General features: G+C 55.6%; 3 non-coding genes across 3 annotated transcripts; all 3 read right to left on the reverse strand.

Annotated features, from left to right (window-relative positions):
• Window positions 1-255: 255 nt before the first annotated feature.
• Window positions 256-367, reverse strand: TRNAL-CAA (transfer RNA leucine (anticodon CAA)). The gene is made up of 2 exons: window positions 330-367; window positions 256-301 (listed from the first exon to the last, which is right to left on the reverse strand). It is a non-coding gene; the product is annotated as a tRNA-Leu (tRNA).
• Window positions 368-2,026: 1,659 nt separating this feature from the next.
• TRNAL-CAA (transfer RNA leucine (anticodon CAA)) lies at window positions 2,027-2,138 on the reverse strand. The gene is made up of 2 exons: window positions 2,101-2,138; window positions 2,027-2,072 (listed from the first exon to the last, which is right to left on the reverse strand). It is a non-coding gene; the product is annotated as a tRNA-Leu (tRNA).
• Window positions 2,139-2,426: 288 nt separating this feature from the next.
• Window positions 2,427-2,499, reverse strand: TRNAV-AAC (transfer RNA valine (anticodon AAC)). The gene has a single exon. It is a non-coding gene; the product is annotated as a tRNA-Val (tRNA).
• Window positions 2,500-5,000: the final 2,501 nt, after the last annotated feature.

The following is a 5,000-nucleotide window of genomic DNA, read 5'->3' on the forward strand; positions in this document are numbered from 1 at the left end:
CTTTTTTCACTTCCTGAGTAGACTGGGCTCAGTGACATATGCCACCAATCCAGCCACTAGAAAATGCAGGTTTTGCAGCCGTGGGCCAGTGGGGGTTTAAGGGCAGGTGTGCCTCCGGCGTCTCTGGCAGACAGCTCCAGTTGCAAGGCAGCAGAAGAGAACAGGGAGGCTTGCCGGGCGCTGCATTCGGGGTCCCCCACGAGGTTTTCCGCAAGCCTTACACTCTGAAATGTGCTCAAAAAAATGAGCCCGGCTTGTCAGGAGTGGGATTTGAACCCACGCCTCCAATCGGAGACCAGAACACCCAGATGCAGGGAAGAGCTGCGCCTCTTGAGTCTGGCGCCTTAGACCACTCGGCCACCCTGACAGCTATGGGCAGGATTGGGAAAGATTCTTCAGTACCCAATGTCGCCAGGTGCCAGCGCCGGTTTTCATGCCCCGATCTCTGCATCAAAAGTACCCAAACACTCACTTAAGGACCCAGGGATGGCAGGAAACGCCCACTGATGGAGCCAGTGGACAGTTTGCAGGGTGCAAATAAGGGCTGGCCTCAGATCACTCATGGCGTAGTGCCGGCCTGTCCATACCTGTCGAAACCTGCATGCGGTCAAATGTGTCCGATTGACATTGTGGAAATAAAAAGAAACCAGCACCATGTTTCTGCCCGGTCTCGAACCGGGGACCTTTCGTGTATTAGGCGAATGTGATAACCACTACACTACAGAAACAGCTCTGGTAGGCTGTGCTCTCGTGCGCTGGGACAGCTTTCAGTTGACAGGCTTTGTGGCACTGATGTCTCATGGGGCCCGCTGGTGCCTGCCAGGTGGCACACACCAACGTGAAAGTTTGGCGCAAGCCTGCGCCGGACCTACATGGCAGCACTCACAGCACCTCACACACAGGCTGCAGACACATACAAAAGACCAAGCTGGAAGCAACAGTGACGCGAGCCACGGCAGTCCCCACCCAGAAGGCATGTCCAAACCTTTATACATCAGCTCGCTGCCAGCGCATCAATACAAAGGAGGGGGAATTTCCAACACTGCCTCTTGGACCATGGGCTTAAAATCAGCCAACCATTGGCGATGGGCATCGAACCAGATACGGTCACGCACAAACTATTTTTGGGGGGGAATTGGGGACTCTGTGTCTTTTGTTTTCGGCGCACCAAAAAAAAGGGCTCATCCAGGATTTGAACCCGGGACCTCTAGCACCCACAGCGAGAATCATACCCCTAGACCAACAAGCCACCTCACTGGCGCCATGCCCCAGTCGCTCCACGGCCTGATCCCAGCGTGTCACGTGGCCTGCCCCTGGCGCGAGCGCAGAGGACTGAGCTGCCTCTCAAGCAGAGAAACAAGAAGAAGAGCGGCAGCCTTCGCTGGCCAAAGGCCATCTGCTGCCGCTCGATCGGGCTCGATCAGGCTCGATCAGGCGAGATATATGTGGCCGACCGGCTTAGAGCGCAAACCTGTGCTGCTCAGGGTGGGCAGCTTCCCAGCAGGAGGATGTGTCTTGAAAGCCGACAGAGGTAAGAAGGCGCACTCCCTCAGCCCGTTCCAACCTCTGGATTCCTGCGAATTTCAGAAGAGAACTCTGGGGCAGCATGGCTTCTGTCATCTCCCAACAGCCTCTCTGTCCTTGCTATGTAAATACCTTTACAGCCCCCTGGACTGAGCATGTCTGTTTTTTTATTTTTATTTTGCTGAGGTGTGGTGCCTTCAACGACCGACAGGTGGCAGGAGAGCACTTTCTCCAACTGTGAAGGGGACTTTTTTCACTTCCTGAGTAGACTGGGCTCAGTGACATATGCCACCAAACCAGCCACTAGAAAATGCGGGTTTTGCAGCCGTGGGCCAGTGGGGGTTTAAGGGCAGGTGTACCTGCGGCGTCCCTGGCAGACAGCTCCAGTTGCAAGGCAGCAGAAGAGAACAGGGAGGCTTGCCGGGCGCTGCATTCGGGGTCCCTCACGAGGTTTTCCGCAAGCCTTACACTCTGAAATGTGCTCAAAAAAATGAGCCCGGCTTGTCAGGAGTGGGATTTGAACCCACGCCTCCAATCGGAGACCAGAACACCCAGATGCAGGGAAGAGCTGCGCCTCTTGAGTCTGGCGCCTTAGACCACTCGGCCACCCTGACAGCTATGGGCAGGACTGGGAAAGATTCTTCAGTACCCAATGTCGCCAGGTGCCAGCGCCAGTTTTCATGCCCCGATCTCTGCATCAAAAGTACCCAAACACTCACTTAAGGACCCATGGATGGCAAGAAACGCCCACTGATGGAGCCAGTTGACAGTTTGCAGGGTGCAAATAAGGGCTGGCCTCAGATCACTCATGGCGTAGTGCCGGCCTGTCCATACCTGTCGAAACCTGCATGCGGTCAAATGCGTCCGATTGACATTGTGGAAATAAAAAGAAACCAGCACCATGTTTCTGCCCGGTCTGGAACCGGGGACCTTTCGCGTGTTAGGCGAACGTGATAACCACTACACTACAGAAACAGCTTTGATAGGCTGCGCTCTCGTGTGCTGGGACAGTTTTCAGTTGAAAGGCTTTGTGGCACTGATGTCTCATTGGGCCCGCTGGTGCCTGCCAGGTGGCACACACCAACGTGAAAGTTTGGCGCAAGCCTGCGCCGGACCTACATGGCAGCACACACAGCACCTCACACACAGGCTGCAGACACATACAAAAGACCAAGCTGGATGCAACAGTGGCGCGAGCCATGGCAGTCCCCACCCAGAAGGCATGTCCAAACCTTTATACATCAGCTCGCCGCCAGCGCATCATTACAAAGGAGGGGGAATTTCCAACACTGCCTCTTGGGCCATGGACTTAAAAGCAGCCAACCATTGGCGACGGGCATCGAACCAGATACGGTCACGCACAAACTATTTTTGGGGGGGAATTGGGGACTCTGTGTTTTTTGTTTTCGGCGCTCCAAAAAAAAGGGCTCATCCGGGATTTGAACCCGGGCCTCTCGCACCCTAAGCGAGAATCATACCCCTAGACCAACGAGCCACCGCATGCAAATAGCAGTAGGGGGGGGGGTGGTCTGCTTACCTCACTTGGCGCCATGCCCCAGTCGCTCCACCGCCTGACCCCTGCGTGTCACGTGGCCTGTCCCTGGCGCAAGCGCAGAGGACTGAGCTGCCTCTCAAGCAGAGAAACAAGAAGAAGAGCGGCAGCCTTCGCTGGCCAAAGGCCATCTGCTGCCGCTCGATCGGGCTCGATCAGGCGAGATCAGGCGAGATATATGTGGCCGACCGGCCTAGAGCGCAAACCTGTGCTGCTCAGGGTGGGCAGCTTCCCAGCAGGAGGATGTGTCTTGAAAGCCGACAGAGGCAAGAAGGCGCACTCCCTCAGCCCGCTCCAACCTCTGGATTCCTCTGAATTTCAGAAGAGAACTTTGGGGCAGCATGGCTTCTGTCATCTCCCAACAGCCTCTCTGTCCTTGCTATGTAAATACCTTTACAGCCCCCTGGACTGAGCATGTCTGTTTTTTTATTTTTATTTTGCTGAGGTGTGGTGCCTTCAACGACCGACAGGTGGCAGGAGAGCACTTTCTCCAACTGTGAAGGGGACTTTTTTCACTTCCTGAGTAGACTGGGCTCAGTGACATATGCCACCATGCCAGCCACTAGAAAATGCGGGTTTTGCAGCCGTGGGCCAGTGGGGGTTTAAGGGCAGGTGTGCCTGCGGCGTCTCTGGCAGACAGCTCCAGTTGCAAGGCAGCAGAAGAGAACAGGGAGGCTTGCCGGGCGCTGCATTTGGGGGCCCCCACGAGGTTTTCCGCAAGCCTTACACTCTGAAATGTGCTAAAAAAAATGAGCCCGGCTTGTCAGGAGTGGGATTTGAACCCACGCCTCCAATCGGAGACCAGCACACCCAGAGGCAGGGAAGAGCTGCGCCTCTTGAGTCTGGCGCCTTAGACCACTCGGCCACTCTGACAGCCATGGGAAGACCTGGGAAAGATTCTTCAGTACCCAATGTCGCCAGGTGCCAGCGTCAGTTTTCATGCCCCGATCTCTGGAGCAAAAGTACCCAAACACTCAGTTAAGGACCCAGGGGTAGCAGGAAACGCCCACTGATGGAGCCAGTGGACAGTTTGCAGGATGCAAATAAGGGCTGGCCTCAGATCACTCATGGCGTAGTGCCGGCCTGTCCATACCTGTCGAAACCTGCATGCGGTCAAATGTGTCCGATTCACATTGTGGAAATAAAGAGAAACCAGCACCATGTTTCTGCCCCGTCTCAAACCGGGGACCTTTCGCGTGTTAGGCAAATGTGATAACCACTACACTACAGAAACAGCTCTGGTAGGCTGCGCTCTCGTGCGCTGGGACAGCTTTCAGTTGACAGGCTTTGTGGCACTGATGTCTCATGGGGCCCGCTGGTGCCTGCCAGGTGGCACACACCAACGTGAAAGTTTGGCGCAAGCCTGCGCCGGACCTACATGGCAGCACTCACAGCACCTCACACACAGGCTGCAGACACATACAAAAGACCAAGCTGGAAGCAACAGTGACGCGAGCCACGGCAGTCCCCACCCAGAAGGCATGTCCAAACCTTTATACATCAGCTCGCTGCCAGCGCATCATTACAAAGGAGGGGGAATTTCCAACACTGCCTCTTGGACCATGGGCTTAAAATCAGCCAACCATTGGCGATGGGCATCGAACCAGATACGGTCACGCACAAACTATTTTTGGGGGGGAATTGGGGACTCTGTGTCTTTTGTTTTCGGCGCACCAAAAAAAAGGGCTCATCCAGGATTTGAACCCGGGACCTCTAGCACCCACAGCGAGAATCATACCCCTAGACCAACAAGCCACCTCACTGGCGCCATGCCCCAGTCGCTCCACGGCCTGATCCCAGCGTGTCACGTGGCCTGCCCCTGGCGCGAGCGCAGAGAACTGAGCTGCCTCTCAAGCAGAGAAACAAGAAGAAGAGCGGCAGCCTTCGCTTGCCAAAGGCCATCTGCTGCTGCTCGATCGGGCTC

Source organism: Ambystoma mexicanum, chromosome 2q (genome assembly GCF_040938575.1).
Source record: "Ambystoma mexicanum isolate Mex_15411 chromosome 2q, UKY_AmexF1_1, whole genome shotgun sequence".
In the NCBI taxonomy this organism is placed as follows: Eukaryota; Metazoa; Chordata; class Amphibia; order Caudata; family Ambystomatidae; genus Ambystoma; species Ambystoma mexicanum.